Source organism: Babylonia areolata, chromosome 1 (genome assembly GCF_041734735.1).
Source record: "Babylonia areolata isolate BAREFJ2019XMU chromosome 1, ASM4173473v1, whole genome shotgun sequence".
Lineage (NCBI taxonomy): Eukaryota > Metazoa > Mollusca > Gastropoda > Neogastropoda > Buccinidae > Babylonia > Babylonia areolata.
The window spans coordinates 61181809-61205651 of record NC_134876.1 but is presented as its reverse complement, the minus strand read 5'-3'; the positions used below and the strand labels follow the sequence as shown (position 1 = coordinate 61205651).

General features: G+C 43.2%; 1 protein-coding gene across 2 annotated transcripts in view; it reads right to left on the bottom strand.

The window, feature by feature from the left end:
* The window catches only part of LOC143292973 (uncharacterized), a 53313-nt gene that overhangs the window by 2223 nt on the left and 27247 nt on the right, over positions 1 to 23843 (bottom strand). The window contains exon 1 of one of the 2 annotated variants that reach the window (XM_076603713.1): positions 4319 to 4402. The exons of the other annotated variant lie outside the window; for it this stretch is intronic. The gene's annotated coding sequence lies outside the window, so the exon portion shown is untranslated. Of the gene's footprint in view, positions 1 to 4318; positions 4403 to 23843 lie in introns of those variants that run through there. 2 annotated transcript variants of the gene reach the window in all.

The following is a 23843-nucleotide window of genomic DNA, read 5'->3' as shown; positions in this document are numbered from 1 at the left end:
CGTCATGAACAAGACAAAAGAAAATGAATAGTTCCAAGCTTTATTTTAGATAAGGATCCCACTCCTCGTTCATGGCTGATGAAACCTCCAGATTTTTACACACATTTCACAAAAACCAATAACTGGAGTCGCTGAAAATTGAAAAACAAAACAAAAAACAAAACAAAACAAAAAGCAAAAAACAAAACAAAACAAAACAAAAAATAAAAACAAAGAAAAAACAACAACACAGAAATGGAAATCTTACTGACATTGTTTTGTGGAACCAGGCATATGCATTTGTCGTTAGAATGAAAACAAAACAAAACAAAATAAAACAAAAGAGATAAGAACTATATCATGACCAAACGAGAAAGCCCCAAATATTTGTCAAACAGGGAAGGGAGGCCAACAACAGATAACGGGGAATATTCATGATAAATGATCTTGACAAGCAAACCCTTCATACGTTGTCCGTTTCCCCCGTTCTTTGTTGTCAACAGAAAGTTTAACACCATTAAAGAAAGAAAGAAGAAGAAAAAACAAAGAAAAAGAAAAACAAACAAACAAAAAAACCCAACAAACACACACACACACACACACACACACACACACACACCCTATAATGTGTTTCTTCTCCGATAGAGAGTTTGGATTTAATGAAAGTGCATTGTTTGAATAAGACTTGAACTCGTGTATTTAGACCACAGTACTATGTTATGTATAATTTGCTTGTTCAAAATACATCTTTTTTGGATTTTTTTTTCTCTCCATAGCTTTATCCTTTCAACATGCAATTTAGTGTAATCAGTTTTCTCTGGTTTCTCTCTCTCTATCTCTCTTTGCTTCTTGTTTGTTTTCGTTCCCGTTCGATACAGATGTATATACACATACGTACACTGTAGAAAACAATGACATCTCTAGCCTATGTGTAACAATTATGAGTCAGGAAGGGACTGGAAGCGGTAAAGTACAAACATTAGTGACCACTTTTCTCTGCCAAGCTGCAGCCGTGTCGGTAAACGCATTAATCTACTGTATCAAAATGCATTGTATAAGAGAACCGATAGCTAGTGACAAGCACAGCCTATTGCTGGAAGTGTAGTGTAGTGCAGTGTTGTGTTGTGTTGTATATAATTGTTATACATACGCTGGAGATGTCATTGCTTTCTACAGTGTATTGTATTGTATTGTATTGTATTGAACTGTACTGTTGTGTCTTGTCTTCCTGTGTCTTTTTTTTTTTTTTTTTTTTTTAAGGCACTAACTTTCAACGCGGAAGCACTTCCCTAAAACAAAGACTCGATTTACTACGCCTTGCTCTCCAGCCATGTAGGCAGGCCTGCGTTGCTGCTGATGAAACTGTCGGCCGGCGGAGAAATAATGCAGACAAACGAAGAGCTAGGCGATTGGTTTTAATGACAACAACAGGCGCTGAAAGAAATTAGTTTCCAGCAGCTCTGGCTAGCACCACCCTAATGAAAGGGAACTGAGCAACGAGGCGTGCACCTTCTACCGCTGTGATGAACTGAAACCTGACACACACACTCACTGCCACCGTCCTATGACGCACAGTTAGGGTCAAAGGAAGAAAAAAAAATCGCGCAACAGGATTTTCATCTTTTCGTATTTTCATCGTTATTATCATTATCATTAATTTTATTATCAATATTAGTAGTAGTATCATTATATTATTATTATTATCATCATCATCATCATCATCATCATCATCATCATCATCAATATTATTATTATTATTATTATTATTATTACAGATAAAGCATGCACAGTTTAAAAAGTGTATGTAGCTCTTTAATACGTACAGAATCAAGCTCAAAACCATTTACAAATCAAATATTTGAAATGAATCAAATAAGCAAATAAAAATGAAGCTGGAACACATTTTTAAAAGTCAGTCTGTCCTGAAATAACTTTATACTGCATCTATTTATTTTGTAGCCCTTAAGTAGAAATATGGGAATGGCAACTTTCCATAGTTTGCCCTTTTTAGGCATTGTGCAGAGAAAAAAGTTCGATGAATTGAGACGCTCTTCTTATCATAGAAGGAAAATACAAAGGTATCATTTCATTTAAATCAAATGAATTTATTGCTGAGGTAATTCAAAAGAATACCACGTCTCTCTCTCTCTGTGTCTCTGTCTGTCTGTCTGTCTGTCTGTCTCTCTCTCTCTCTCTTGTAATGGCATGATGTTTTAACACTTTCTGAGTTTCAGGTTCTGAGAAGTTCTTCTTCTTCTTCCTCGTTTGCCTCCCATTAGGTGGGCAGCCCGGTGTCCTCGATGAAGGCTGCCGTCCGTCGCAGCTCCTCCAGGGTGCCGTACAGTTTGGCTTCCACTGCTGTCGGTGTTGGCCAGTACTTCCTCCTGGATGCTGCATGCGTCCTACAGTCTTGAAGGATGTGGTCGGTTGTCATTGGTCCCTCACCACAAGAGCACTCTCTACTCTGTCCAATAGGTTCTGAGAAGTGAACACACCCAGTTTGCCACAGATGCTCCACGGTTAGCAATTCTCGGTCAAGCAACTTCGTGTGAGACCTTTTGCGTCAAATACCACTACCACCTTTTACGACCTGTAAACATCAGCCAAACATGACGAGGACTTGTGTCACTTCAGTAACCTGGCAGCGCAGCATACACAACTAAACACACACACACACACACACACACACACACACACACACAACACACACACACACACACACACACACACACACACACACACACACACACTGGAAAATAAGTAGAATAAGTAGAAGATAATTCCTTAACAAATTAACGAAACTAAACAAGAAATATGTTTGCTACAACTAACAACCCGTGTACGCTGGCTTCCTATTATTCATTTATTTATTTATATAAGCTTATCTTTTTTTTTTCTCAAGGCCTGACTAAGCGCGTTCGCGTTGGGTTACGCTGCTGGTCAGGCATCTGCTTGGCAGATGTGGTGTAGCGTATATGGATTTGTCCGAACGCAGTGACGCCTCCTTGTGCTACTGAAACTGAAACTGAAACCTATTGGAGCTATTACCACTAGGCCACCGCACCACCACATCTAGTGTAAGCAATCTGTTGATAACAGTAATTCATAGCAACAGACGATAGTAATAATGCTGAAACTATCATTCAACGCCATATCTGCCAACCATATTTTTCTGCCTTTCTTCTTGTTTGTACCCTTGGTGCTCTTGGTTTTTTGTTAGCTGAAGCTTAACACCGATGATGATGATGATGATGATGATGTTGATGACTCATGATGACGACAGTGATGATTATCAGTTAAGAGGCGCGTGAAGAGTGGTGAGTGTATAGCGACGATCAATGATGACAACAGCGATAATTATCAATTAGGAGGCGTGTGTAGAGTGGTCAGTGTGTAGAAGAGTGTAGTGAAGAGAACGTAAATTTTTCTAATAGTTACAACTCTTGCCTCTGTGGACAAGTACAAAAACCAAACGGATAGATTTAGAAGCATTTGAAACAGAGGCATAGTGCTTGAGAAGTAGAAGAAGAAGAGGAAGAAGAACAAGAAGAACAAGAAAGCTGAGCGGCTTCTTTCCAATGCCATGCTGAACTGAAGCACACTTTTGCCCAGCAAAGCTGACAATTTTCTCAGTAGCTGACTGCCTCTGCTGCATGTCCGTTTTCAGATATTTGTGTTGTGTTTCTTGTGATTGTATCGTTGCCAAAGAAACCGGGCAGGCTCTTGTTCGTGTTGCAGATTTAGTTGCTGAAAATGAAATTGCCTCTTAAAATCATTGGCTAGTCTGCGAAAGAAGTGCTCAAAACGGTTGATGGTCGTTTTTACATTGAATGGTCAATGATTTGTGTTAAAGTCAAATCTTTTACGTAAAGGTGAATGATATATATATATAATTTCTCAAAAGGATTCTATTACAGCTTGGATTTCATACACATTCGAGTGATTATTTTACAAAGAAAACAATTTAGATAAACAAAGAAAAACTAAATAGATAAATAAATAAATATATAAATGAATGAATGAACGAATAAATAAATAAATAAATAAATAAATAAATCCACGACTTCAAGAACACATGGTCGGCACTTTCATTGTATCATTTTATTCAAGGAAAAATAGAACAAGTCTAATAATGGTGCTTTGAGCCTCGCCGACCACTGAGGCATCTCAAGGCTATCGCCACGTTAGCATCTACTTCAAAACCCAATTTAAAACACAAAAAATAACCAAGAAATAAAAAAAAACCCAGCCAGGAAAAGAATGCACACAAAAACAACAACAACACCCCACCCCCACCCCCAACCACCCCCCTCCACACACACAGAGAATATTTTCTTACTTTTTCCTGTCAAGCTGACGCCTCGAACGCCTTGACATAAGAAGCATCACCCTTAATATTCGCCATCACAGACTTTGCGCCGAGATTCAGACACTCTTGTGTGGCCATTCGGAACCGCCACATGGAGGAAAGACATCAACAACAACACACAGGTATCAAACTGTTGTCCTTCGACTTCCTGAACACAGTACACCACCATGGAGGAACGAATGGCATCCATCGGCACTCTGATTCCAGAGGCAGACAGAGGTAGAAGGGATGGGGAGAGGGAAGGGGGAGGAGGAGCATTTGCGGGGTGGGGGTGGAGGGTCGGGGTGGGGTGGGTGGGGTTCGGAGATAGAGTGAGTAAGGTAGCGGAACGGGGTGGGGTGGGTGTTGTTGAGGTTGGTGGTGGGGAAAAAAAAAGTTGAAGAGAAATACGTGGCCAGAGGCGACCCAACACAGACACAAAAGGTTGTGGTGGGGAGGGGGAGGGGGTGTTGGGATCGGGGTGGTTGGAGGTGGGGGGGGGGGATAGAGCAAGGGAGGTAGCAGAAAGGGGTGGGGGTGAGTGTTGAGGTTGGTTGGTTGAAAAAAAAAAGTTGAAGAGAACTACGTGCCCAGAGGCGACCCAACGCAGACACAAAAGGTGGGGGGAGGGGGGGAGGTGGGGGGCGAGGCGGAGGAAAGGGGTTGGGAGGGTTGGGGGGGGGGGGAGGACGGCGGACAAATTTATGGGTCGAGAGATCAAAGGCCCGATTAGTCTGCTGAGATGTGGCCACGTGTGGGCCCCATGGATGCCACCAGACGGGCATTCTGGCAGCAGTGATGGAACAGGATTCCATTAGCCACGGCCTGGTGGCTTTCTGTCAGGGGGCTGTACTGTAGAAGATGTGGATGTTGAAATGGCTTTTTTTTTTTCGACATAGTTGTTGTTGTTGTCGTTGTTGATGATGATAATGTTGATACTGGAGAGCATGTGTGTGTGTGTGTGTGTGTGTGTGTGTGTGTGTGTGTGTGTGTGTGTGTCTGTCTGTCTGTCTGTCTGTGTGTTTGTGTGTCTGTGTCTGTGTCTGCGTCTGCGTCTGTGTGTCTGTGTGTGATCAACATAAGTGTATACCCGCTTGTGGCTGATCCCCCTTCGTGTGTATATGCACGCAGAAGATTAAAACATGCACGTTAAAGAACCTGTAGTACATGTCAGCGTTCGGTGGGTTATGGAAATAAGAATATATCAAGCATGCAAACCCCTGAAAACGGAGTGCGGGGTAAATAAACAGTCATGCACGTAAGATAACACATGTCTGTCTCAGTGTGTATGTGTGCGTGTCTGAAATCTGATTGGATGACACAGGAAACGAATGATGAGCGCCCAATTGCAGCCGTCAGTCGGCTCTACCCAGGTAGGCAGCCTGTTGTACAAACGACCTCGTGTTTGTAAAGCGCTTAGAACTCGGTCTACGACCGAGGATAGGCGCTATATAGGTATCCATATCATCATCTTCTGTACACAGGGTATGTACATATAATTATAGGATCTTTGCTCCTGGTCGTCAGCCGCAGAGGAGAAAATCCCAGCACACACAAAAAGCAACTCCCATGACAAAGGACTGGAAAATAGCATCCCATACACCAGAGAACGTCACCCCGCAGTGTACCGTTCACACCAGGCCTGGGTTCCATGAGCGAACTTAGCAGACGTTAACTTGTGTCCTCAGCCTTTGGAAACAGCGTAGACTTTCTTAGAAAAGACCTTAACGAAAAGCAAACTTGGCGAGCTGCTAAGACCGATATTGCACCCCGACCCAGCTATGCATACACTTCCACTGTCAACTTTCAGCTTGCTGAAAAGACTGACTCTGAGACGGAGGGAGGTGACTGCTAGGTGAAAAAAAAATCACGGACTGTACACAGCATGTATCTGTATATTTTCTTACAGTTAGCAGAGCCAGGAAGCTTTTTTTTTTTCTTTCTTTTTTTTCCTTTTTTTCCGGAAAGAGATTGACATTTACATTATCTATCTATTAACTTGTTTTTGTTTGTTTGTTTATTTGTTTCTGAATGAGAACAGCGCCAAAAGTTAAGTTTGATTTGATACTACTGGCAGAATGCACACAAGAAGAGAAGAGTTTAACGAAGAAAATTGCTTCATTAGTCCCCCCTCTATCTTTTACACACACACACACACACACACACACACACACACACACACACACACACACACACACACACACACACACACACACACACACACACACACACACATATATATATATATATATATATATATATATATATATATATATATATATATATATAAAGAACAACACTGCGTAATGTTATGTTCTCATTGCACGGCGTGAGATCACCAAGAAGTCCATAGCCATTTTGAATAATGGGATGATTACCAAATGAGTGACCTTGGATATTTGGTTGCAAAATATATCAATAATATCATCATCATCAATTATAATAGTAATGATAATAATAATATTTGATATTATAATTATTATTACTATTACTATTATTATGATTATGATCATAATATAATCATTATTATAACCGTGATGGTTATTGCTACCATTAAATAATGTTTATAAAATAATTATGATCATCATCATCATTATTACTATAGATGTATTGAGTGCAATTTGGTTTGACGTGGCGAAAGAGGTAAATCTTTCTGTTCTGACGAGTGACAGAGAACAAAAAAAAAAGAAGATTTTTCGTTTATAATTGGTATATCTGCAACGTCTTATCTCTGAAATTAAAGCAAACAGTTCCCATAGCGTACGAATAAAGTAACTTGAGGGAAGAGGCAGATAATTCTAGATGACACCCAGAGTTTGAGGACACCAATCTGACAATGTCTTACACTTCTTTTTTCTCCTTGTCTTTTATCTATTATTTGTTTAATTAATCATTAATTCACTGATTTGACTATTTGTTTATTGAAGGACTAGATCATATATTCATTTATTTGTGTATTTATTTATTCATTTTTATTTAGTAGCGAGGTCACATTTAAAAAAAAAAAAAAGGCAATGAATAAAAACAAAAAAAAACATGATTCGCCATCATCCAATCAGGAATTTATACAAATCATGTTTTCTTGTTCTTGTTCTTGTTCTTGTTCTTGTACCCACAAGAAAAGGATGCAGGGGGAACATCCATTTGTTTTCCATGAATGGGCAATGCCGCCTTCAAAGGAAGCTCGGAACGATGCTGCAGCTATAAAGGGCAAGAGTTCATCACCGGCTCGCATCGCGGACACAACGCCAACTGCCGGGGATCAATGTTTATGGGTCTGCAGATCAAAGCCAGATTTGTCTGCTGCTGCGATTTATGCCCTCGATCCCTTACCTCCCCTTCCCCCTCCTACACACATACATCTTTCTTTCTTGCTTGCCGGATGTCAGAGAAACATCAAGTCTAACACCTACCCACGGAGGAGGTGGAGGAAGATGTTATTGTTGTAGTTGTTCACTGGGGTTTCTTGGTAAACCTGATTTTTGCAATGCGTTGTTTTCTGCTACGCAAGTAAGCAAGCAAGCGCGCACACACACACACACACACACACACGTAACATTGTACGTGTATAACCGTTATTTACCTCTCCATGTAGTCAGCTATACTCTGTTTTTGGGGGTGTGCATGCTGGGTATGTTCTTGTTTCCATAACCCACCGTACGCTGACATGGATTGCATGATCTTTTACGTGCGTATTTTGATCTTCTGCGTGCGTATAATATACACAAAGGGAGGTTCAGGCACTAACAGGTCTGCACATATGTTGACCTGGGAGAGACACGGAAACAATCTTCACTTTTAACCCATCAGGTGCGACGGGACGGGGGGGGGGGGGGGGGGGGGGGGGGGGGGGGGGGGGGGGGGGGGGGGGGGGGGATCGAACTCCAGAAACTCGGACGAGAACCCAGCGCTGTAACCATTTGAACACCGCACCCGTTTGGAAAAACAGGGGGGGTCGAGAAGGAGTGAAGGGGGAACGTAGGAGAAAACCTGAGAGCGGGAGATGGGGTAGGTAGGGGGGCGGGGGGGGGGTGGAGAAGAACAACGGAGACGACAGCGACGACGACAACGAACGAGGAGGGGATGGGGGGGGGGGGGGGGTGAGGATAAGGAGAATGAGGAGGAAGGAGAGGATATTGGGAGGATAGATCACCAGTGACTCGGGAAGAAAAGAGTTAAAGAGCAGGAGAAGGGGTACTGTTGCTAGCTGAGTGCCTCACGAAATCAATACTCCTCCCCAAATTGCTCCTTCTCTGCTCCTTCTCTGCTGCTGTTGCTGCTGCTGTTGCTGTAGCCGTTGCTGATCTGCAGCGCTCCATTGTCAGCGGGGGTGGCTTCAGTTTCGCTGCACATCCTTTTGGTCGACTTCACAATACAACTCGTCAGAGACAGTTTTCACCAGAGCTGACATGAGAGCGATACAGAGAGAGGGTGGGTGGGGGGGGGAGAGAGAGAGAGAGAGACAGACAGACAGACAGACAGAGAGGCAGACAGAGACAGAGACAGACAGACAGAGACAGACTAACAATACAACTCGTCAGAGATACTTTACACCAGAGCTGACATGAGAGTGTTAGAGAGAGAGAGAAAGAAACAGACAGACAGACAGACAGATCGATAGAGACACAGAGAGAGGGAGAGGGAGAGAGAGACAGAAAGACAGAAAGACAGAGACAGACACAGACAGATCGATAGAGACAGAGAGACACAGAGGGAAAGGAGTAGAGAACGCCTTAGAAGAGTCTATTAGAAAGACAAACAGACAGACAGACAGACAGACAGATAGAGAAAGAGGCAGAGAGAGAAAAAGAGAGAGACACATACAGACGAACAGAAAGAGAGAGAGAGAGAGAGAGAGAGAGAGAGAGAGAGAGAGAGAGAGAGAGAGAGAGAGAGAGGAGACGTTTGGGAGACTGAATTCATATTTACGGATCATCGCAGAATACGTAAACATCAGATACAATTCCTTTTTCCAGTCTGCAAGCATATCCTCTTTTATAAATTGGATTTTTTCTGCGATAATTTTTTTTCTACGTGTAGTTTCAGTTTCAGTTTCAGTAGCTCAAGGAGGCGTCACTGCGTTCGGACAAATCCATATACGCTACACCACATCTGCCAAGCAGATGCCTGACCAGCGGCGTAGCCCAACATGCTTAGTCAGGCCTTGAGAAAAAAAAAATTTCTACGTGCGCTAAGCGCATGCTGTAAGCGGAACTTCGGTTCACCATCCCTTCCGAATGATTGATTGATTGATATGGATACCTATATAGCAGCCAATCGTCGGTCGGAGACCAAGCTCTAAGCGCTTTGCAAACACGGGGATCATTTGTACAACAGGCTGCCTACCTGGGTAGAGCCGACTGATGGCTGCCACTGGGCGCTCATCATTCGTTTCCTGTGTCATTCAATCAGATTTCAGGTACGCACACATACACACTCAGACAGACATGTAACATATTACGTGTATGACCGTTTTGTTTACTTACCACGCCATGTAGGCAGCCATACTCCGTTTTCGGGGGTGTGCATGCTGGGTATGTTCTTGTTTCCATAACCCACCAATTGCTGACATGGATTACAGGATCTTTAACGTGCACATTTGATCTTCTGCGTGCGTATACACACGAAGGGAGTTCAGGCACTAGCAGGTCTGTACATATATTGACCTGGGAACTCGGAAAAATCTCCACCCTTTACCCACCAGACGCCGTCACCGAGAATCGAACCCTGGACCCTCAGAGAGATTTTGCCATTCGACTATTGCGCCTCGTCAACTTACGGTCTTGTACTAGGAAGGGGAAGTAGAAATCTTGGTCCCTGTATAGGGCTTGAACTAGTCGATACTCGTATGGCATTACAAATAGGCCACCGTTCAGTCCCCCCCCCCCCAACCCCCCCCCGCCTCCCCCCCCCCCCCCGGAACCCCCACCCCCTGCTTTGTGGTGCTTTAACAAGACCCCTACCAAAACCCCATCTCAGGTCTTCTTCCTCCCTCCTTTGAGGAGAGAGTCCCAAGAAACAGATCCTGTGTCTGTCTAGTCTTTGAACTTAATGGGAGTTCTTTTTTTCTTTTCTTTTTTTTTTTATAAGAGCCTCCCACCCCCGCCCCCCTCCCATTCTTTTCAATCATTTTTTTTTTCTTTTACGAATGACTGTCTGAGAAAGAAGGACGAGCACATAAAGAGAGTAGGTGTAGAAGATATAGAAAAAGAAAGAAAGAAAGAGAGAGAGACACACACAGAGAGAGAGAGTAACAAACAAACATAGTCAAAGAGATATGAAGAGAAAAACGAGGTCTGAAAGAAAAAGGACGAGGAGGGATGAGAAGACTGAGTAACAAAAGTCAAAGAAAGCAACAAATGGAGAAGACAGAGACATGAGACACAACCTGTTCTTTTTCTTCTTCCAAGTGCGACACTGTCTTCCCACATAGTCCATGCAGGGGAATAAAGGACAGGAAAGAGTGATGGATATAGATGGGCAGATAGATAGATAGATAAACAGAGTGATAGATAGACATGGATGGATGGATGACCAGATGCATAGACAGAGATAGGTAGACAGATACATAAACAGAGACAGAGAAACAGACAGATACAGAGCCAGAGACAGAGACAGACATACACATAGAAATAGAGATCTGAGACGGCCAGACCGATGTTGTCAGACAGAGAATCATAGACAAGGGCAGACAGACACACACAACACCCTTCTTCGATTTTTGTTCCTATTAACCCGGCCAGTCGTGTAAATCTGTGAAGTCTGTAGTCTCTCTAGACATACTTAAACCTGCCTGGGGATGAAAGGGAACGTTGCAGACCACATTTCCCTGGAGTCCCATCCTACCAGACGAGTTGTGTCCTCTTGCCGGATGTTGATGTTTAGCTCTCGACCTTTCCAATGGTTATGTGTCTGGCCAGTCTTTGCTGTGGAGCATAGCTATGTTGCTGCTTTGTTACATTGATACTACCTATAGCTCCAGGGTTTGTCCATTGTTCTTTCAACATGGTCAAAGAAGTTTTATGATACCGGCGCCGGCCAGCATCAGTAATCATGTTTTGGTACTGAGGCTGATGTTCGTGTGGTGTAACATTAACAACACCAAGAGCTGATCACCACGCTACTGTTATAATCAGCTGAGGCAATGCTTATCACTACGACTGCTGTTATGTTTATGTCATTACCATTACTCTTGCTGCTGCCGCCGCTGCGGTTACTGCTGCTGCAACAATCACCATTACTCACTATTACTACTATTAAGATACGTGGATTTCTTTCACGATTCTCATTAAAAAAAAAAACAACAACAACAACTATAAATGCGTGGTTGCATATGAACTGAGAAGAATCTTTTCTCCAGTATTACTGTCTTTGGTGTCGGACATGATACTGTATGTTGTAAAATGGTACAGCATCAAGATAATTATAATCATTTCTTTTCGACGGAAACATTTTAAGTGGTATACTAAAACATCTGCAAGTAACAAAATCTATACATACTGGGCGTTTCTTGCCTGACAAACGAAGTGTACAATACCCCCTTCATCCCACACCTGCGCTCCGTACGCCAAGTCTAAGAACCTTCATTATCAATTTTCCACTGAAGTCCACAAGCGATAACCACTACTCCCCCGTCCCCTTCCCCTCATGCACTCATCCATTGACACGTGAGAGCAATTTCTACAGGAAGCTGGTCCAAATGATTGCAGTCACGCATGCACAACGCTAGTGGAAGCGTTATCGTGATATCATCGCCTACTCGCGAGCAAACACACCGTGATTATTCACCAGGATATATAATGTAACATGGCCAATCGACATGTTCACTCCTTCCCTGATAAAAGGTCTCAGTATTTTTATAATTATGTGAATATGTGAGCATAACAGCATGTTGACATGCTTCGATATGCCAACGCACGCGCTCGAGTGTGTGTGCAAAACATTTGCGTTAGTGACATTTGTTTTATACTAGTAGCAAATTATAACTTGATCCAGCAGTGAAATAAATCTATGATTATCATTTCTGAAGCTTGCAAGCCAGAAAATATCATCTATATAAATTATCAAACATGATACGTTCTCCAGATTCGGTTCCTGCTCAGGACCTCATTGCACAAAGCCTATTTCCCTTTCTGTGAATGGGTATCAGTGTTCAGAACCAGAAGCAATATTAATCAGTGTGAAAGAAGAAAAAAACTTAGGAAATTACTATCTTCAGCATGGCGCAAATGAAGAAAAGTCTCATCTCAATTCCCAGATTGTGCTTGTCTGTTTGTGTGCACGTGTGTGTGAGCGTATGGGAGTGTGGGGGACTGTACATGAGTACTTATGCGCATGAATGCGTACGGGGATGGTATGGGATGGGCGTTTGAAAAGCCCACTATGTGTTTCAAACAGACCTCCAAACTTTGTAATTTGTGTTTTCATTCATTTAACAGGGATGGGGAATTTTGTACAACGAAGCTGACGGGACCGATGATTGACCTGTTGCTAGTTGTTTGGTTTGTTGGTTTAAAATACCCTCTTGACTTTTAATCAACATCGCTGTTGCTGTCATTGTCATCATCGATGTTTTTTTCTTCTTCTTCCTGACCACGGACTTAATGCTGGAGCTGAATATGGAGGAGGAATAGAACGCATCTGACATCAAGATGACTCAGGGGCAGTGTGGATGATAAATGAATAAACAAATCAATCAATAAATCAATAGATAGATAAATAAACACGCCATGGGAACAACTATTATGGGGGTGTGAAATATTCATGGTCTGTCCAAAAAGAATCACACTGCAGGCAGCAACTCAAAACCAAAAGTGACACGACACACTTCCGTTTTGATTCATGGCACGGCGGTCACCATGCCTCGGTCTAGTGGGGGCGGTGCGGTTCATCAATAAATGAATAAATGAAAGCAAATAACCAGGGGGAAGAGCTATTGTTTGGAGGGAGCGATTTACATGATGTTCATGTCTCATCATGAGAGCAGGGCATGGAAGGCCACACAATGTGGGACTTGTTTTGCTGATGATGCTACTACACTATGACGATGCTACTATAATACATCTTTATTAATCCGATTGGAAATTACATGTGCATTCAAAGGTTCGTCACTCCACACAACACAGTCTCTCAGCTCGAAGTCTAGTCTAACATGTATGACTATCAAACACGGCAAAATATATATCTTAAAAGTGAACAGGTTGAATTAAAATACTATCGAAGTCCATGATAAGTTTGGGGAAACGTGACAAATTTGTACTTCATGCCGTTTCTTTCCTTACACATCCTGGCGTCAACAAAGGCCCGAGAAATGCAGACACCATCAAGTTTGGCCAGGGAAATGTTCCATGAATTCACGCTGGCGGCAGCAACTTAGTGCTGAAAAACCGACACGTCACGTCTAGGAAAGTGGAACAGGGAGGGAGGGGTTGGGTCGGAGGAGGAGGAGGGGGGGGGGGACAGAAGGGGGATATCGTGGAAGAAACTAGGACATACAAGGAGAGAGATGAAGAGAAGGACGAAGAAGAGGAAGGAAGGTACTACTGCATCACCAGAAGACGGGAGAGAGAAAGGAAGGAATGAAACAGCAGGGGTCCTTCCTTCTGGTAAGAATTTTGAGTGCCTCACTGAATCAGTTGCTCCTCTGCTGCTGCAGCTGATACTGTTGCTGCTTGGCAGTCAGTTACTTGGCAGCCAGCAGTGGTGGATTCTGTGTCGCTGTACAATTCGATTCTGTGTCACTGTACAATTCGCTGGTCAGCCCACTTCGTCCCACAAGAGCTGACGAGAGAGAGAGAGAGAGAGACAGACAGACAGACAGACAGACAGACAGACAGACAGAGCCACAGACAGGTAGACAGACAGACAGACAGACAGACAAAGACAGACAGACAGACAGAGAGAATAAAGAAAATAATATTTTCAGAGTTCAGAAGGCTTATACTATTCATTATCGTGCTCAGTTAGAATTACTGCAGTGATGGTTATTCTTCACTGCTCGCTTGGCTGAGAAGAAAGGAATATTATTTTATTTTCTCGCTCTTTGATGTCTCCCAATGGTTCCCTCGATCCACTCCCTTTCCTCACAAACCATTTTTCTTTTCTTTTTTTAACTCTCCCTCCCGCTTCCCGTTAAGGTGTGAGTACAAAGAGATAAAGAGATAGATCTTGGGTCTGTCCAGTCTTTGAACTTGATGGGGTTTGAGAGAAGGTCTCCCTCATTTTTCATCTGTTTCTCTTTTCGAAAGATTTAGTCTTAGAGGCAAAGACAGAAAAATACAAAGAATGGGTGAGTGAGAGAGAGTGAGAGACGACGATGAAGAAGAAGAAGAAGAAGCAGAAGAAGAAGAAGCAGAAGAAGAATGTGGTGATGATGACACATTCTCTATGACGTCCATCACATGCAAGAGAAGTGGGTGGGTGAAAAAGTGCACGAGAGAGAGAGAGAGAGAGAGTCAGAGACAGAGACAGACAGACAGACGGACAGACAGAGGAAGACACACAGACAGACAGACAGACAGACAGACAGAAAGACAGAGAAAGAGAGGATAATTTTGTGAATCCATGTAAATTACATGATGAAGAGAAGTATAATGACATTCGATTCCTCTCAATGGATAGACACAGAGACAGAGACAGAGTCAGGCAGATAGACCGACAGACAGACCCCCCGCCCCCCCCCCCCCCCCCCCCCCCCCCCCCCCCCCCCCCCCACACACACACACAGAGGGACACAGAGACAGACGCAGAGAAAGGTTGGGGGTGAGAGACTGAATGAGAAACAGATCGACATAGAAGAGTTAGAGACGGAGATGGACAGAGCGAGGCAGATAGACAGACAAGCAGACAGACAGACAGACGGTGAAACACAACCCCTTTCTTCGATTTTCCTTTTACTGTCCATCCAGCCATGTAAATCTGTAGCGTCAATAGTCTCCATCGACGCATTTGAATTATTATGGGGATGGTAGGGAGAGATGCGTTCTCCAAAGCCATTTTATCGGATTTAGATACAGCTTTTTCTTTTTCTGGTGCACATGTTTGGGTTTAAGTTTGGCTTTAGTACGCCACGTGAGCACGTACTTACAGCATCATAGTTCAGCCAAAAGTGTTGTTTGGGTTTTTTTCTTCTTCCTCTTCCTTTTTTTTTTTTTTTTTTCATGGGCAGAATAGCTTTGTGTTCAATTGGAATTACTGCAGAGGTGGTTATTCTTTGCTGCTAGCTTGGCTGGGGAGAAAAGGTTATCATTTTCTCGCTCTATGATGTCTCCCCATGGTCCCCTCCACTCCCAAACCAGCAACAACAATTGTAACAGCTACACTACCACTACTACAACTACTACTTCTACTACCACTGAAAATTTGGTGGACTACTATGTCCTATGAACTTTTCATTATAAATCAAATTGCGACTATGGCTTGGTCAACTACTGACACTTTTCTACAACACCACGTTGCTCGAACACATCGTTTACAATCGCCATCATTAGTTGCTATGTCTTCAAGGTTCTCTCCCTTAGTTCACCACTTCCAGTATATACTTCCGGTTCAACATCGTAGTTGACGATCGAAAATAATTAACAACCACCACTAAAGATAGGAACGTTTTCTTCTCCTTCAATAAACCGTTTTGCAACAATTATAATTCCATTGTGATTTAAAAAGTGAGAAAGAAACATAAACTGGTATTCTTTGATCTTTGATGGACAGTACTTTATGTTATTACACATCACATTATCAATGTAATGGTTATTTCCAGTTAACAATGTTTTAGCACTAAAGCGTTGTTTTTTAAGCCGCAAATGTTGACAAGTGGAGTGTGGATTGATCTAAAACAGGACGTTCCAAAGGTCAGGCACAGGACACAGTGCCACACTTCTTCTTTTTTTTTTCTCTCCCCGAACATTGTCATTCAAACTTTACATTATCATAGACATACAGACAAACAACAATGAAGATGTTAAGTAAATTTTAAATCTGCTCTGGAAACACATCTTTTCCAACAGCTGTAACAGCAGGGTTGTTTTGTTGTTTTTTGTTGTTGTTGTTTTGTTGTTGTTGTTTGTTTTTTTGTTTTTTTTGGGGGGGGGTCTGGTTTTGGGTGCATGTTTTGTTGTGGAGAGGCTGTTTGCCGTGTGTGTGTGGCGGGGCACTGTCGAGTGTCCGTGCGTTCGTGTGTGTGACTGCGTGCCTGAGTGCGTGTTGCAGGGATGCGTTTTCTGGAGGGTGTCATGGGTGGGTGGGTGGTTTCCAATGTTCAGATGCGTTAGTGTTTTCTGGCACGTGCTTCCGTGTGTGGGGTTAGGGGTGGAGTATTGATGGGAAACGCGGGGAGCGGGGAACGAAATGTAAAGCGTTTTGTGCTGTATTTCTGGAGAAACGCGCTATTATAAATGTCCATTATTTTTTATTTATTTATTTATTTTATTTTATAGAAATTCGACACATTTTCCCCCGCACTTCTGGCTCTAAGCGACTAAGCAATGATTATTGTCGTCAGTATGGAGCTTAGTAGGTGGTGTCCCAAGTACATTTAGTCAGAACAGGCACCACTGAATACCACCGAAGTGACTCGGCAGTAGTGCAGAGTTCCATCTGGTGTGTGGCCTCCTGGCGACCTAACCTCGATGGTTTCCTATGGACTGCTGACGCTGTGACTGCAACACTGAGACAAACCCGGCTGTAGCCTTGCAGGGGGAAAGGGGGGGAGGGGGGTGGACTCGAATTGAGCGGCGTGAGAGTAATGCCACTGAAACGGTGCAGGTGACGGGGCGGCAAAAAGGGAAATAAAATACTGAAGTATAAAATGTACCCCTCCCCGCCAATTCTAAGAACATCCATTATTTGCACAGTTTGACGTATTTCCTGATGTTAACAAGAGTAAATCCCTTCTCTGACCCCTGACCCCCCAAGCCCCCCCCCCCCCCCCCCCCCCCCCACCCCATTCCACACTCTCACATTTATTCAGTAACATGTGAGAGCAATCTCTACAGGAAGCTTGTCCCATCGATTTCAGCCACGCATGCGCAATGCCAGTGGAAAGTGTTATCGTGATGTCATCACTTGTCCGCGCGGAGCAAACACACGGCAATTATTCACCAGGGGAGATAACTGAGCAAGACTAATCGGTATGTCCCCTCTTCCTCTTGTAGAAGGTTCCAGAATAGTGTATCTGTGAATATGTGACCACGAAAGCATGTCAACGTGCATCGATATATCAGGGCGCACGCGCTCGCGCGTAGGAAGTGTCGTGTCAGAAGCATTCGTTTTGTAGCAGTGGTACCCGACCCTGCAAAATGATAAGCATGCTGTAATCACATCCGACACGAATTCAACACATTTTCTGAAAGAAAATACAATCCTAGAAAATACAATCTATTTGACGGCTGGGAGCCAAATCGATCTCAGAATCTTATTTCTTGCCTAAGACCCAGTCTGTGTGGCCTTTTGTTTCCCTCTATGAATGAAAATCAGAGCCTTGCGGATAAGAGAAGGCGAAACGTCTTGACAAAAAGGACTATTCCGTTGTGAAGCTAAAGGCCTCTTCCATCAGTTTCCACCTTTACTGTTTTTTTGGTTTGGTTGTGCATATACCCGCGTGTATGGGCGTGATGTGCATGGAGTGGTGTGTGTGTGTGTGTGTGTGTGTGTGTGTGCGCGCGCGTGCGTGTGCGTGTGTGTGTGTCTGTGTCGGTGTGGGGGCGTGCGTGCGTTCAAAGAGGACTATGTGTTTTACACAGAGCTCCGTAACTCTGTTTTTTGTGACACTGTGATACACACGCCACGCACAGAACGACGGGGAAGATCATGACAACAGCTTCAGTTTCAGTTTCAAGGAGCCTGGCGTCAAAGCGTGTGGACTGACCCATACACGCTACAACACATTTAAAGTAAAGGATACCTGACCTAGGCACATACTCGAGGCGCAGGTCAGGCCTTACAGGGTTTTCCAGACAGAACATGGATATACATCAATACATTTACATGCATCGCTCAAATAACACAGCAAAGCATCGCTTCTATCGACTATATTGCACTAGGGCCCATATTATAACAACATAACACAAAAGTTGACAGAAATGATGTCGCTGCAACTGCTTCTGCACATTATAAAAGCTAAATTTTTCATTGGCTAAAAATGCGTTTCGACTTTCCATCTACGTCATCATCGTTGTCGATGATTTTTGTCTCTTTTCCCTGACTGTGGAAGCATTGTTGGAGATGAATCAATATCTATATCTATCTATCTATGCGCATCTGACATTAAGGTATTCAAGACCTTATTGACTAATACAATTATGATTCAGTGAATAAATGATTAGATAAAAGATCAAACAAATAAAGAAAGAAATGAATGAATGAATGAATGAACAGACATAAATCTAGATAAACGAACAGATAAAGAAGTATATGATTTAATGAGAAAAATGCATACGTATAAAGATACAAGCAAACACACAACTAAACAAAAAGTAGAAAAATAGCCCAAATAGATTTTTTTTTTTAAGGAAAAGAAATAATGATAAAGATAGAACAGATAAACTAAGGAATGAATGAACTGATGAATATATACATATGGAAGGATATAAAAGAGAGATGTGAGGAGGACGACTGATGAAAAAGAAGAAAGGGGTGGGAGAGCGGGAAGGAGTAAAAGAGGCGTGGGAGGAGGAGGAAGAGGAGGAGGAGGAGGAGAAAGCAAACCGCCAATAACGGGAGAGAGATAGTGAGAGAGAGGGGGAGAGAGAGAGGGAGAGGAGGAAGGGAGGGAGAGAGGTGAGAGAGAACGAACAAACCAACCTTTTTTTTATTTGAGGAAGAAAAAAAAGGAATAAGCACAAATGGCTTGTTTTCAGCCTGCCCTCATGAAAAGGGAAAAATAAATAAACGTTCGAGAGAGAGGGAGAGAGAGAGGGAGAGATAAGGACAGAGGGGGGAGAGAGGGAGGGAGGGAGGGAGAGGGAGAGAGAGAGAGAGAGAGAGAGAGAGAGAGAGTCTTGGAGTTTGGGGGAACGTGGGGAAAACGAAAGAGCATGGAAGGGGTACTCCTGTTGCTAACTGAGTGCCTCACGGAATCAATATTTCCCTCAAGTTACCCCCTCTCTGCTGCTGCTTTCTCTGCTGCTGCTTTTGCTGCTCTTGTTGTTGCCATTGCTGCTGCTGCTGCTGCTGCTGCTGCTATTGCAGCCTCTGATGCCGCAGTCACTGTTATTGCTGCTTTTGCTACTGCTGTTGCTGGTGCTCTTGTTGTTGTCATTACTGCTGCTGCTGCTGCTGTTGCTGCTGTCACTGTTATTGCTAATAATAATAATGATGATAATGTACATTTATATAACGCCCTTTTTCTCTAAGAGCCCAGGGCGCTTTACATGAAAGAAAAATATCACAAGTTACATAAAACATTCATGACTACTCTTTCTCAACCCCCCCCCCCCCCCGTGCCCCCCACCCCCCCAACTCACACTCTCCCTTTCCAACTCTACATACATCCAAAGTGAGCCGACATGGGTGGTGTTGGAGAACAAGGAAGCTGAGAGTACTTATAGATAGGTTTTTAAAAGATGAGTTTTTAGTGATGAGCGAACGCAGAAATAAAATCAGATGCACGGATATGATGAGAAAGGTTGTTCCAGATGTGAGAAGCAGCAAAGAAGTAAGAACGTTCACCATAGGTTCTTGTATTGACACGAGGAAGTTTCAAAAGGTAACAGTCAGAGGAAGAGCGTAGATTTCTTGCGGAAGTGTAAACACTGATAAGGTCAGAAAGATATGTAGGTCCTGCGGAGTGGAAAGCAGAATAGCAGTGACACGCAACTTTGTATTTAATTTTCGATTCAATGGGGAGCCAATATAGAGTGCGGAGGTGAGGAGAATTTGAATTCGCTGAAAAATATTATGTGGACAGCCTATGAGAAGAGAATTACAGTAGTCATTCGTGACAGCACAAAAGCAGAAATAAGAGTTTTAGTAGTTTCAACAGAAAGGTACTGACGGATAGAGTTGATGCGACGAAGTTCACAATTAACTATGTGTATCAGATTTACTACCTGACCATGCATGCTGGGGTTTGAGTCAAGAATGACTCCAAGGTTCCTTGCTGATTCAGAAAACTGAACTGTGGCATCACCAACCACACGAAAAGCAGGAAAAGAAGTAGATGTGGACATTCTTGCAGAGGAAATAATCATAGCTTTAGTTTGTTGAATGTCATCCAGGATCTAACATCGAGAATACAATCCTGCATTGATAGAATCAGACTGTTTACTTGGTTTGGTTCTGCAGACTTTTGTAGCTTCTTCTGCTGCTGTTGTTGCTGCTGCTGCTACCACTACTCGACTTTACTCCAGTGGTTTCTGTTCTGCTACACGACCGGATGGTCAGCTCACCACACAACTCGTCGGTGACAGTTCGCACCAAACGTTTGGCATGTGAGAGAGAGAGAGAGAGAGGCATAGACAGAGACAGAGAGAGACACAGAGAAAGAGAGAGATGCTTTGATGCTTTGACACTTTAATGTCATGAGGTCCTTATGACATGGGTGAATGCATCAACGTACTTTCAATCTATAACAAACCATTATAATAAACGAATGAAATGGTGAAAGTGAATAATGAAACAGAACAAAGTTCCTTCGTTAAAGAAAAAAAAAATGATAGTAACCAACAGAGAAAGAGAGAGAGAGAGAGACAGAGAGAGAGAGAGGCAGAGATAGAGAGATAGAGGAACGGAGAGGAGGTAGAGAAGCATAGACAGGGTGAAGTGACCACCTTAAGGAACCCCCTAATGAACGTCGTGTTGTACGGGTTTGTAGCAGAACGGCGGTCAGAACATCGACAGGACATTATTCTCTGCTCTCTTGGCTTCGTTTCGTTGCTGGTACCACTGAGGAGAGGATGTCATCTTCCTCTTTACACACACACACACACACACACACACACACACACACACACACACACACACACACACACACACATATATATATATATATATATATATATATATATATATATATATATATCCCTTGCTTTTTGTCATGCTTACACAACCGGCTTCATCCCTCCTTCCTTCACACCTCCTTTCTCCACCACCACCATCCACATCTCCCCCCCCCCCCTCACCCACACAAACATAGAATCACACAAACAAAAATCCCCGTTGGATTATCGCTATAAACACACATTCGTCTGACAAAAAACAACAACGCATCTCATACAATGCGATACAACGACAAAACATCAGTTCTTTGAGATTTTCACATCTGTATCTGCGATTATATGGAGAAAAAAAAGATTCCCAGTCTTTGAGGGAAGGAAGAGTGAGAGTGAGGAAGATGGAGAGAGAGAGAGAGTGAGAAGAGAGAGGGAGTAGAGGGAGAGAGAGAGAGAAATATAGAGAGATTGAGGGAGAGAGGGGATGCACACACACATACACACACACACACACACACACACACACACACACACACACACACACACACACACACACACACACACACACACACACCTTTCTTTGATTTGCTCAAAATCACCTTGTCAGCTGTGTCAATCTAAAAAAAAATATATTCAGTTTCCACACACGAATTCAACTTTAGCAATCTTGGGGTGAAGGAGACTGCTACAAACTTTCTCTGAAGCCATCTTACTGGGCGTTAGATTAACCCTTACTCTTTCTGGTGCCTGTTGCGTCTTCTTACTGGATGCTAACTTCAACTCTGGCTCTTTATGGTGCTCGTTATGTCTTCAAATTGGATAATAACTTAAACTCTGGCTCTTTTGCTGCTGGTTTATCCGGGTCTTTGCTCTACACCGAGAACATCCACCTCTTTTTCAATCATCTGGAGACATAAAATCGGTGTGATAATGTTACAATCGAAAATCCCCCCTTCCCAATCACACACTCTCACATTACTTTTTATTCAGTGACATGTGAGAGCGATTTCTGCAGGATAGCTTATCCCATCGATTGCAGTCACGCATGCGCAATGCCAGTGGAAAGCGCTATCGTGATGTCATCTCTTGTCCGCGAGCAAATACACGGCAATTATTCACCAGGGGAGATAACTGAGCAAGACTAATCGGCATATCCCCTCTTCCACTGGTAGAGGAATATTTTATCTGTGAATATGTGAGCGTAACAGCATGGTAAAATGCGTTGATGCACCAGCACACGCGCACACGTGTGTGTACACAAAACATGGAGTTAGATATTTGTTTTGTACCCATGGAAATCCAGCTTGACTCAGCAACGCATCAGACGAGCAGTAATCATATCTGACACGAATGTGATATATTACGAAACTTTTTTTTGGATTCGCTATCATTCGCAATATCCCTGTTCGTCTGCTGCAGTTCCGGCGCCAGCAGCCAACCGAGCACTGTCGATGTTAGGTCGCCAGAAGCCCCACGCACCAGAGGAGACCCTGCACCGCTGCTGATTTGCCTCAGTTGTGTTCAATCGTGCCTGTTTTTATCCACAGTATATAGGACATCCCCTGCTACGCCTCCTATTGACGACAGCAGTCGATTATTCGCAGACAGGCGCAGTAGCCGAGTGGTTAAAGCGTTGGACTTTCAATGTGAGGGTCATGGGTTCAAATCTCGGTGACGGCGCCTGGTGGGTAAAGGGTGGAGATTTTTCCGATCTCCCAGGTCAACATGTGTGCAGACCTGCTTGTGCCTGAACCCCCTTCGTGTGCATACGCAAGTAGAAGATCAAATACGCACGTTAAAGATCATGTAATCCATGTCAGCGTTCGGTGTGTTATGGAAACAAGAACATACCCAGCATGCGCACTCCTGAAAACGGAGAATGGCTGCCTACATGGCGGGGTAAAAACGGTCATACACATAAAAGCCCACTCGTGTACATACGAGTGAACGTGAGAGTTGCAGTCCACGAACAAAGAAGAAGAAGAAAACTCGCAGAGCCAGACTGGGTGATCGCCTCCCATGGAGTGTAGACAGTTACCACGGAAGTCAGCCATGAATCCGCCAACACTGATGATCTTTAACAGAACTTCACCACAAACTTGAAAGCGAAAGGAAATTCTAAAACTGAAATCACCATAACAGCAGGACATGATATGCCTGAGAATTGGGGATAATTCTTCCTGTGTTTGATAATGAATGATAATGATTAGGATGACGATGTTGCCATTGAGTCCATGATGCCACGTATTTCTGACTATGCCGAGCTCTTTCTCTCCTATGTTTTTTGTTGTTGTTGTTGTTGTTTTTGTTTGTTTGTTTGTTTGTTCCAAACTAATCTGCATTCGTGCTATGAATACTTTTAGAGTGTCTTGCATGTGCGTTGGATAGGGAATGCCATTATGTCTGTTTGCAGCGAATGTGGCAGCAGTTGCTGTTTCTGATTCATTTCGTCACTTTCATTGCTTTTTTTCTGTTGTTGTTGTTGTTTGTGATATGCAGTGTTTTGAGCTCACACTGAGAAAAAAACACAAAACAATCAGTTGTTGTAATCACCTTCAGACATCATCATCATCACAATCGTAATCCAC